General features: G+C 49.9%; 1 protein-coding gene across 3 annotated transcripts in view; it reads left to right on the top strand.

Moving 5' to 3' along the window:
- FARP1 (FERM, ARH/RhoGEF and pleckstrin domain protein 1) overlaps window positions 1-12,235 on the top strand; it is a 264,356-nt gene that overhangs the window by 231,782 nt on the left and 20,339 nt on the right. The window lies entirely within an intron of this gene.

Below are 12,235 nucleotides of genomic sequence, written 5' to 3'. Positions count from 1 at the left end.
GTTCTGACACCAGCTCCAACGCTGGTGAACCATAAAGACCGGCTCAGTGAACCAAGAGCCAGGACGGATACTCTGATTCTACTTAGGGCACACCTGGAGGAATCGGATTTAGAGAGACCGAAGACAAGACGGTTTCCGAGGTCCGGGGTTAGGGCAACAGAGAGCCAGCGGTTAGCCGTAGAGCCCATGGAGTGAGATGAAACGTGGGGTGGACGGCGCTTGCGCGGGGCGGGTGGCGCGGGGGAATGCCCTTCGTGCCACCGAGCTGATGGTACACTTGGAAAATGGTGAAGGCGGGAAACCGAGAAAAAGAAAGAAAAAAGAAAATCCGAAGTCGTCCAGTGCAGGATAGGATTAGAGGCGTTGAAACGGCAAACGTCCCTTTGCACACGAGGGCTGGGGAGTGCGCCCGTGTCGCCACTCGGGGCTGCCCTGGCGCGTCCCTGAATTAGCCCGCTCGAACCTCGGGCAGCGAGGGGCAGGTGAGGCGGACGAGGCGGGCGTGGGTGCCGCTCGGATTGCCTTCCATCGGGGCCCCCCCCCCCCCGCAACTCCCACCCCGAGCATGCACAGCTGGCTGCGGTGGGTTAAACGGAGCTGGGGAGGTCCCTTTAAAGCTGAAATCGGACTTGAGCCGAACGCTGAGCGCCCCCAGACTGATTGAGAATGCAGCAGAGGCTGGGGTGCAGTCCGCCTTCCCAGCTGCCTTTCCACCACCTTCCTCATTCCTGGAGGTTCTTCCATCTCCCATTATTGTTTCCCTGTATTGCCCCCACTGCTCTGTGAAGTCAGGGGGCTTGATCCTCAACCCCTGGGAAGCAAGAACAGACTTCTTAGCTTTCATAAGGGGTGAGGTGGGTGATCGTGCCAGCCAGCCGGACACCATGCTTTTGTCCCGAGGTGGAGAGCTGCCGTGTTAAAGCCCACTGCTTCCCCGGCTTCCCACTCCTTCCCCCGGTGTGAATTTGGGACTGTGTTGGGAAATGCCAGAAAGGAGACCAGAGGTTGGGACAGCCCGTGTTCCTGAGCTCACCGCACACCTGAGTTCCCTGTAAGCAGGCGGGCAGGGGACACCGTCCTTTATAGGCTCCTGGGGGCTCCCTGCCTTCCTCCACTCCTCAGAAAGGGAGCTCTCCCTGGAGCCAGAGAACTTCCTCCCAGTATCCTCTCCTCTGGTGGTGGATGCAGGTGTTTGAACTGGGCCTGAGCACACGCCACGTTCCGTCCATATGTGCACACCTACACAACCCGCCCCCCACATCTACCTCCTCTCCCCTGTCAGAGTCGGCCCCTCCATCCCTCATCCCTGCACCACTAAGAACAACTGGTCAGACCCTCAGCACCATACTGTTGAGAGGCTGCCAGGGGCTACTGGTCGCTGCCCACAGAAAGCACAGGCCGGCTTCGCCCATGCAATTTATAGGATGCCAAGCTTTGGTGTCCCCCCCCCACCCCAGAGTAGACCTCTGTAGGCTGTGCCCCACATGGTCATAAGGAAAGGATCCAATTTCTAGATTGTTTCCCAACATCAAAATACTTGTAAAGGTTGACTGCAGATGAGCCTGTAATTACTTCATGGAATAATAATTACAGTCCCACAAACTTTGTTCACGATGGCCTAATCCTTTCCAGACGTGGTCCCGTGTAGAGGTCTCTGTCTTACCATGGGACGTTTACTAGGGACAATGAAAACCATTTTCCTTCTTTAAGAGTAAAATTAGCTTCAGTGCCTTTTCTTGTGGAACATTTCTTGTGTGATGTATCTCTGTGCCTCGCGGGCTTCCAGTGCTCCAGCAGGGATGAATCTGGTTGTGAGCAGGAAGTCTGGGTTACAACCCTGTGTGTCAGGAATCTCGAGACAGGCTTTATTCCAGCAAAATCAGTTAGCTGCATTGATTTCTCTACCTGTGAAACAGCCCAGTTCCGAAGCCTAGATCCTCACCGTCCTCCATCTCAAGTTTCCAGGACAGTTACTAGCCTTATTATCTGACCACTCTCCACCTGGCATCTCAGTTCCTTACGCACGTGCCTTGGCACGCGGACAGTCATTCCTGTGCCCCGTAGTCTAGACTGGAACTCGGGAATGATGATGGCCTGGTCGAGTGAATGCCTGCCTGTTTACTGCTTCACAGCTTGGTAAGGCTCATTTTTATTGTGGGTTTTTTTTTTTTAAGATTTTATTTATTTGAGCGAGAGAGAGAGAGAGACTGAGAGAATGAGTGGGAGGAGGGGCAGAGGGAGAAGCAGACTCCCTGCAGAGCCGGGAGCCTGACGTGGGACTCGATTCCAGGGCCCTGGGATCATGACCCGAGCCACCCAGACACCCTTTATTGCGGTTTCAAATCCTTTTGTGCCTCCTCTTCCTCAAATACTTGAAACGGTTTAAAATGGAAGACAATGTAGGAAAGGGATAAATTGTCCAATATGGCAGCTACTAGCCACTTCCAGCAATCTAAATTTAAAATCTACATTAAATTAAAAATTCATTTTCTCAGTAACACTGGCCATATTTCAAGGATTTATTAGCCGCATATGGCTACTGTATCGCATAGAAGATATAAAACACATTTTAGGGGCACCTGGGTGGCTCATTTGGTTGAACATCCGACTCTTGGTTTTGGTTCAGGTAATGATCTCAGGATGGTAAGCCCTATGCTTAGCACAGTCTGCTTGAGAGATTCTCTCTCTCCCCGCCCTCCACCCCTCCTCCTACTTGTGCTCTCTCTTTCTCTCAAGCAAAATCTTTAAAACATATTTTAGGGGTACCTGGGTGGCTCAGTCGGTTAAGCATCTTATTCTTGATTTTGGCTCAGGTCATGATCTCAGATTCATGGGCTCAAACCCCATGTTGGGCTCCATGCTCAGCGTTGTCTGTTTGCGATTCTCTCCCTCTCCCTATGCCCCTCCTGCTGCTCTCACACACGGACATATGCGCTCTCTCTCTCCCTAAACCTTTTTTAAAAAATTTCATCGCAGAAAAAGATCTGTTGGACAATACTGGGCTGAAAAATGAGTAAGAAATAAGTACTTGTGGGTGCCTGGGTGGCTCAGTTGGTTAAGCAACTGCCTTCGGCTCAGGTCATGATCCTGGAGTCCCAGGATCGAGTCCCACATCGGGCTCCCTGCTCAGCAGGGAGTCTGCTTCTCCCTCTGACCTTCTTCCCTCTCATGCTCTCTCTCTACCATTCTCTCTCTCAATAAAAAAAAAAATCTTAAAAAAAAATAAGTACTTGTTACTACAACAAACACAGGGTCTGGGACACAAAAATTGCTCAAAATACCTGCAAAATGAATGCATGAAAATGTCTTTGTTTTGTCCAGGGTAAGGATCGATCTTTCATAAAGCAGAGGGGGGCCTGGCAAGTGAGGAAGGACAGTGCTTTTATAAATGCTTATTCACATGCAAAGTTCGTGGCATTACTGTTAATAATGAACTACCATTAATGAGCATGTATAAGTGCAAACTGATAAAAATTTAAATGACCACCCAGCTTTTCCCATTTGATCTTCAAAACACAGGCTGGCAAACTATGACCCATGGCCAGATCTGTTCTGGCACCTGTTCTTGTTAATAAAGTTTTATTGGAACACAGCCGTGCCCATTCTTTTACCCATTGTCTATGGCCGCTTCTCCCAGTTAAATACTAGTGACACAGACTGGGCCACAAAGCATAAGATATTTACTGTCTGGCCCTTTCCCCAAAACATCTTGTTGTCCTTGCTGAAAAACACCCAGGTGTAGGTGTTATTCCCGTTGTATGATTGGGAAAGTGAGGCTCAGGGAGGTGAGAGCCCTCGCACACAGCCCGTAAGTGACAGAGGCACAACGTGAACTTGGGTCTGATCCAACCCTCAGCTCGTGCCTTTGCAGCTGTGTTGTTGAAGCACAAGGCTTTACACCTGGAAAGGGGCTGGGAGTGCATCTGTCATCTGTCATGGATTCCTCGTTCTTCGGAGGGGAAAGGAGTGTGTGGTGTGCGCTGGGCCACACAGCAGGAACCCGGCAGAGCCCCATCCAGCACCTGTGTCCCCCACTCTTGCATCCTTTCTTCTGCTCCTGGCTTCGGGAGGTCAGCTCTGCTCCCTGAGAGGCCCTCTGCTCTATACCCCTTTCCCCCTCGTGATGTGTGCCCTCTCAAAAGTGGCAGAAAGTCTGTGGCATCCGGTCAACGCTGGCCCCGTGGTGGCTTTGTCTGCAGAAGTATCACCTTTAGGTCTCGAATCTGTCTACCAAGAGACTTGCTGATGATGAAGTGGCCACCACAGGGGCGCCTGGGTGGCTCAGTCGTTAAGCGTCTGCCTTCGGCTCAGGTCATGATCCCAGGGTCCTGGGATCGAGCCCCGCATCGGGCTCCCTGCTCAGCGGGGAAGCCTGCTTCTCCCTCTCCTGCTCCCCCTGCTTGTGTTCCATTTCTCGCTGTCTGTCCAATAAATAAAAATTAAAAATAAGTCTTTAAAAAAATAGTGGCCACTGTGGGGATGGTGCTGTCAGAGGTGACCCTGTAGAAGTTGGCCTTGCCACGTGCCCTCGGAGCCTCTGTGGCCGCTTCCAAGCCCTTACCCACCTTGGTTCAGCCGCACGACGGGAAGAGGCAGGTTGGGATGAGGGGACTGAGCCTCAGTCTGCAGGACGAATAGCTTGGCCAGGTTGCAGAATTAATGCTGCCCTTGAATCCAGGCAGCGTGGCTTTTGAGTCCCGCCCTCCCCATCTTGCTTAACTGTCTCTTGACCTTCCCGTTTGACTTGCTGACACGGCTTTCTGCACTCTCTCTCTGGAATTTCTCCAGGGCCTTCGATTCAGACCACACGTGTTGACCTTTTGCTGAGGCAGCAAGAGGAGGAAGAGAAGTAGACCTCCCTCCACACACTAACTTTGCTCAAAGCACGCGGCTGTTGGGCATTCTTTTCTTCAGTGGGTTTAAACTATTAACTACTGGCTTTCCTCTTTGGGTCTTAGGGGAGCTTTTGTATTGGCTTGCTCACTTTTTAACACGTATGTGATGTGCTAGGAACTTCTGAGGACCCATATTTTGTGTCTGTTTTCTTGGCTCCCCATGGTGTCTGGGACTTCCTGAGCAGTGGTATTTTTTTGCCTTCGGCTGAATCAGGCACGAGGTGGGTGCACAACAGTGGGACCCGAGAGCAGAGGGCATTGTCTGGTGGTAGCTGCTTGGCACTGGTTTAGGTCAACGGAGATGTTAAGACCATTACAGTCTGAGACAAGGCTCTTTCTATGTGTTACTGTTAAGGAGCACTTTTATTTTATCCCTTTGATTAAAAAAAAAAATAGAAGCTGCTTGCTGATTTTGTTGGTGAGAGTTGAAGAAATGAGGCCCAGAGAGGGTGAGTTCCTTGGCAGATGTCACACAGCACAAGTGGTTTTTGAAACCAGCTGGTCGGACTGTCACTATGCCTTTAGCACCAAAAGCCCGAGGCCTAACATGTAGAGGAAAAGAACTCCAAAGAAGCAGGTTGACTGCTGTTCACTTGTAACACGAGAACAGCTTCTGGCCAAGGAAACCCCAGCCCTACCCGTGATCTGAAACAGCCACTGCCTGCTACCTGCTCAGGCCATTCCTGGCCACACGCACGCAGGCACACAGATGCATGGATGGGGCAAGGATGTGATGCACCTTTTCCTTCCCAGTGACACACACATCTGGGGCTTTGGTGGCAGAGGCCATCTGACCCCAGGGCCTTGAACTGTGTGCATGTGAATCCCTCTGTCAGCAGACTTGGCCAGGATCAGCTTTCATGGATTCAACAAATATTTACTGCATCCCTACCATAGATCGGTCACTCTTCTCGGTGCCCGGTGAACAAAACGTGGCGCAATCCCCATTCTTCATTCTGGTTTCATCCTTCGTTCTGCTCTGTGTTGAGAAGGCAGCCAGACCAGCAAGCAGCCTGATAAGATCTGAAAGGGGGAAAGGGGCATCTGGGGGGAGCTCAGGAGCTCCTGCTCTATTTTCTACTCAGGCCAAGCCAAGAGATCAATAGACAGCTGACCCTTTTCTCAGAACAGAAATCACTGTCCGTATTCTAGAGCTGTTAAATATCACGAGAGCTTTAAGACTGGCAATGTTTGTACAGTAAAGCATCTTGCATTTCTGCCACATCTTTCCAAACATTTTCCTTTAAATTGTCTCATTGGACCATCAGAACAATCCTGTGGAATAGGCCTGTCTTCCCCTCCCTATGGAACACCAGACTCTGCAAGTTGGTCGGTCAGAATAAAGCTAGGGAGGACCACACCCCACTTCTTGCTTTCCCTGGAGTCCATGAGCCTGGGGGCAGGAGAGGTAGCTATAAGCGTCCTCCCTGTTCTCTCTAGAGGGATGCCCTCAGGTGGAACCTCTGGCCATGATGGAAATATGCTGTGTCCGCATTGCTCAGTAACAGCCGCTAGCCACGTGTGGCTATGGAGCATTTAAAATAGGGCTAGTGTGGCTGATTTCATGGTAAGTAGAGGTAAGACTTAAACAGCCACATGTGGATACCGTCCTGGACAGCACAGTTAGTTCTCGAGGCCTTAAAGGGGAAGGAGCTCGGGAGTAGATGATGGAAGAATGCCATCTTCTGTTCCCAACATGACTGAATGTCCCAGCACATTAGGTAGGTCCTTTGCATCCACTTTCCTGGAATTCAGAATCTCTGAGGTTAGCTGTCAAAAAGCAAGACTCAGGGTGCTTCTCTGAGCCCTGCGCGCCCCGCTTTGCCTACATTGGGCTACTTCTTGTGTGTAAGAGCTTTTCGAAGATTTTTCATTGGTTTAAAGAATAAGACGATGAAAAAAGGGTTGAAAAGCAATGCTTTCAAAGCAAACAGCAGTGAAACTCACTGGGGACAAGGCAGTGTGGTCTACCTAGAAAACTGCTTGGAAGCATAAACAGTGGAAGAAAAATGAGAAAAATTAGTATAAACAATGGAAAAATTGTGTATGGGGTTTACCGGTACACTATGCAGGGCGATCGCTTGTATGCCTATTTATGTAAATTTTATTTAAAGTTTAAATTTTTACGTTTGTTTCGAAGCCAAGAAAGACGCGACAGGGACACTGTGATTTCATTATATTCTGCCCCAGCTGGCTTTCCACCGTCCACCTGGGCTTCCAGGGACAGTGGTGATTGTCTCCTCTTAGCACACAAGTGAAATGACACGTTCTTGAGTATATGTGGGAGCTAGTTTTCCTTGGATTATCTGCCTTGTTCCTGGCTGTAGAGCCCGCTGTGCCTTGAGAGCAAGCTGCTTTCCTAGGAAAATGAAAATAATTTTTCCAATTGCCTGAACCGCAGATGGGTTTCTGCTGGAAGACACTTGAGAGAGAGCCCTCCCCAGGTCACTGATGAGTCTAAGATGCCTTTTCTGTCCTCTTGCATTTTCACATGTGGCTCATTAACAGGACTGAATCCAGGGAACCACGTCAGGTCTCCTCTGGGTGCTGTCAAGCTTGTCTGTGAGTGGGGTTGTAACTTTTGCTCCTCTTGTTAAGTGGGACCTGGCGTTAAACCTCAGAAGGAAAGTCAGGGCTTTGAGTATCCCAGTATTAGAATTGATGGGCATGACACCTGCCAGAGCACAGGGTGTCTGCCTTCTGATGGCACCGGCCCAGAGGCTGGATCCCTTACCTGTAGCCACTAAAGGGAAACCCAAGCCCATTGAGGACACCTCTTGCACAAACGTCTTTCCCACAACCGGGGATGTGAATTCAAATTCAAATTCATTGGATTTTCCTCTCCAGGGATCTCAAGGGATATTAAAATCCATCGAAGAATATTGAAGTCTACATAGATTACATGTGGCTAATATATTTATAGATGTTATATGTATTATATATAAAGAAGTATTAGATATAGAATGTAAATATAATCTATTACTCTGGCTAAATTGTTTGATTTTGAACCCAGCCACGCTCCCTCACCCACACATTAATGGAAGATGTATCTTTATTCATTTACTTATTTATACGCTATCCTTCTACTTATATATAGACAAATACATGTGATTACAGATTTTTTTCATTTTAAAATCATAGAACCCACAGGGACTAGTAAGAGCCAAGGATGTGATGTTCGATTTGTAAATGTGGCCTAAAAATGGAGGCTCACAAGGTTCAGTCCATCTCCCGGGGTGAGGGAGCGTCCAGACCCAGAGCCCGGTGGCGGGGCCACACTCCAGCTCTGAGCTGCGTGAGCTTTGTGCTTCAGTCTGAGATGTTTCATTTGTTGTGAGAAGGGGAGGGCTGGGTGCTTCATGAAGTCACTACCTGCATTTGTGGTAAAGCATCTCCTGTGACACTTGACCGAAGCCAGGCCTGATGTCCCGCTCCCCAAAAACACTGCCAGTGGGGGACTGTATCACCGAAGAGGTTGTGGATGTGCTGTACATGGCTTTAGGGCTCTGCGTAGATTTTAGGTTGACCCTGGGATTGAGGGTGTGGAGGGGGGAGCAGAGCGGTGTTTTCTCCCATTGGCCTTGCCCACCTGCTCCACCAGCATTGTGTATTTCCTGGGGGGCCAGACTCAAAGCCCTCAGGTGTGGGGCTCCCTCTGCCCCTCAGAGTCAGCCTCACTGCTGCCCCCCCCCCCCCCGGGGAACTGGTCCTTTACTTCCTCTTCTTGTTCTGCCTGCTGCCCAGTTAGTGACCCGCTCTGAATGAAGTGTTGGGTCTGGAAGACTTGGAGATTCGTGTGTGTGTGTGTGTGTGTGTGTGTGTGTGTGTGTGTAGACTTGGAGATTCGTGGTGTGTGTGTGTGCGCGCGCACGTTTCAGACTTGGAGATTCGTGTGTGTGTGTGTGTGTGTGTGTGTGTGTGTGTGTGTGTGTGTGTAGACTTGGAGATTCATGGGGTGTGTGTGTGTGTGCGTGCACGTTTCAGTCGTATGCTGAGCTAACATGTTGTTGCTCCAGGGAGTATGTGAATCGTGGTGCATGGGTCAGAATTGAGCATCCTGGAGGCATCCAAGTATATGAATTTCCAAAGTGAAATTGTCAAAAGAATTTTCAGCTTTGTTGCGGAGCGGTAATTACGCAGACAACAAATACATGGCCCTGTCTTCTAAACAAGGCCCCTTTTCTTGTGAGGTTAACATCCGGAGGATGTTCTGGAAGAGTTATAATTACTTTTTTCATGTTCTCAATAATGACATGACCTTTTAGTTCTTCATAATAAAGCAGATGCTTTGAACTTGCAGATTGGGGTGCAGGAAGTAAAAACAGCCAGTGTTTCTATAGGCGGTGGCAGGAATTTGGGGTTCTGTCCTGTTCCCGTGGGCTGACTTCACGTTCTGGAACAACCTCGGGGCTGGGACCGGCCACGTGCTGTAGAGGGGAGGGTACGGAGGGTGGGCAGAGCTGCGTGAATGGTTGCGTTGACTTCCGGGGCCCCAGCCTGCTTTCCCCACACCACCTAGAGCTGGCCCCATTTGAATTTATCCACATCACCGTCCCCCCCCCCCCCCCCCCCGCAGAGGCACAGGGCAGTGATGAAAGGAACCTAGAGCTATTTCTAAAACAAAAGTAAAGATGCCAAAGACAGAGAAACAGGGCTCTGCTAGCAAGCCCATGCAGGAAAACGTCCCCTTGACTTTGGGGCTTTAACATGAGTACATTTTCTTTTAAGAAACGGTTGGCAGAAGAAGAAAGGAAGTGAAGTCAGTGATGTTTTACTTCCCTGTGGGGCTCTGCCCCTCCCCCAGGGTCTGCTTTCCAGCACTTGATTTTCCCCTGGGCTAGGGTGTTATCTGTGAGGAGGAGGAAATTGCTTGTTATGAATATTAATGAAGCCACAGGACCGCCCCCCCTTCTCCCCTTGCCCACCTAATCCAGAGGACTCTCGCTAAAGTATCTAAATTATGTCCTTCGAACTAAGTAAAGACCTTCCTTAGCTGCATTGTCAAATGGCATGCTTATTTGAAAGTTTTGGGGTCACTTACATAAGTTCCAAGTAATATCTGCATACCCACAAATCAGGTTTCAATTGTGTCTTGCCTCCTTTTATTAATGTGTGGCATTTAGTCAAAATCAGACATTGTGGCTCAGTAGCTGGGTCTTCCTTTTTGTTCAGGTGTTGGGGGGCAGTGGAGTAAGGGAAGGAGAGCTTTCCAGCTCCTACAAGGGCTTCATGTGATGGCAAAGGCACAGGGGGCAGGTGGTTCTAGAAAGCAGAAAGCCTCCATTTCAGGCCGGAGCTCCTTTCTGCTCCAAGTGTATGAGGAGAAGAGCAGCCAGTAAACTTGCAGCTAAAAGTGGGCACACCTTAGGATCCACAGAATGGCCAAATGATCAACTTCTCTAATAGAGACTGGATTAATAACCATTTGCTAAAAATCCAAAGATGCTTCAACCTTGCAGTTGATGGAGCAGAATATTAGGCAGTGATTAGCTGTGGACTGAGGACTGTCTCCAAAGCAGAGCCTGGGGCTGAGTCCGTTGCTTGAACATTGCCCAGGGACCCCATTTTGGGGGCAGTCTCATCCAGTGGGTGGGGATCTGAGAGACCGACAAGGGAGGATACCTGAGTTCCTACCCTGGCGTTTGAGCATAGGGCAGAACGATCGTATCACCAAGGGGATTAATATAGGAAGAGGGTTGGGTTTGGGCAGGAAGATAATTCCGGAACCTTTTGAGCTTGAGATACTTGCAGGGTCGTTCATGCAGAACCCTCTGGACGGTATGAGAAAGACAGTCCCCAGGTCAGTAGCTGTAAGCAACTTCTGGGTCCTGATCGGCATCCTGAATCAAGGAATTACACAGGAAGTAGCCGCAAGTGAAGGGAGAATAGAAGCGCCCGTGCGTTCCCGAAGAACACACACACCTCTTAGGAGTGGCCTGAACAGGAGGAGGTAGCAGTGAGGACTGACCTCAAGGGGAGTCTGGGAACCTGAAGGAAAAGGGCTCCAGAAGTTTGGGGCACTGTCGCCCGGAGCGGTTACACAGGGCAGAGTGGTTTAGTAGTGATGAGGTTGATGGAATTCCTTCACCGAAGCGCTTCAGGGTGTGGTGGGGAGAGACCCCCTATTTCATTGGAAGAGAAGTGAGTAGTAATTAAGGCCATCTGCCCACCACATTTGTTTTGGTAGCTAAGAGGAAGCAGAAGGATTGAGGAAGCTGTGTTGGGGTGGAGGAGAGAGGAATGGGTTAAAGAAAGCATCGGGAAGCCGCTGATGACCCAGGCTGGGAGCATAATGGATGCCCTCCCTCCCTTCATTCCAGAGAAGCTTTAACTACCCAGTGGGTCTGGGTGTCTCCCCTGTGATGTCATCTATACAGCATATGGTTAGTTAGGACCAAGGGAATGAGTCAAGTCGTTCACTGTCTATTGCAGGAAGCCAGGGGCTGGGCAAGGAGCCAGCCCTTCTGTTTCTATCTGCCCTGACTTTGCCAGCCCCTGGCTTCGCTTCCTTAAGTGTGTGCATTCCTCCTGCCCTCCTCTGCCCATCCTGACAACCTTGATGAATCGGCAGTGGGGTCAACAGTTCCAGAAGGCTCTGAGGCTCGGCACTGCTGAGAAGGGAAGTCACTCTCCCAATGTTGGAGGCATAGAACAGTGGCATCCGTGGGGTTGAATCACAGGCCATCCTGACTTGGGTTCAGGGTTTCATTCCACTCTGAGCACCTCTCACTTCTGACTCAAGGCCCCATGTCTGGATTTTTACCTTTTTTCTTTTTCATCCATCCCCCTCACTTAAGCTGGCTTCTAGCTTTCCTGAACAGTTGGTTTAAAGATATTAGCCAGATTCATTGTGATAAATGGTGTTTTAATTGTCTCTGGAATATTCTTTTCTCATCAGTGCATAAATTCACAGATACCACTGGTGCGTGCTTGGAGGGGTGTAGGCTGGACCCCCTTGGCTCAAGTCCAGGCTCACGATCTCATGATAGCTGACATTAGGCAAGCCACGTGTTACTTTGTGCCTTGGTTTCTAAAGCTGTTTAATGGTAGTGCCGAGGGCACCTGCCTCATAAGGCCGCCACGAGGGGTAAATGAGTTTGTGCTTGTAATGTGCTCAGCATGGTAGACCGTGCTCCATAACTACCTGCCATTATCAATACTCCTTTCCTCTCTGCTGCTTAAGCCCCTGGTTTATCAACATTGGCTACAGCCTGGAGCCATGAGAAATAGAAATATATACCCCAAACTCTGCTGAAAGTGCCCACATCGTTGTCATCTACCACCCAGCGGGGGGGGGGGGGGGGGGGGAGTCTGGATCCTCCCCGTACCTGGGGCACCTG

Source organism: Callorhinus ursinus, unplaced genomic scaffold (assembly GCF_003265705.2).
Source record: "Callorhinus ursinus isolate GAN/ISIS: 27379988/994484 unplaced genomic scaffold, GSC_fseal_2.0 scaffold7, whole genome shotgun sequence".
In the NCBI taxonomy this organism is placed as follows: Eukaryota; Metazoa; Chordata; class Mammalia; order Carnivora; family Otariidae; genus Callorhinus; species Callorhinus ursinus.
This window is presented reverse-complemented; position numbering and strand designations above follow the sequence as displayed.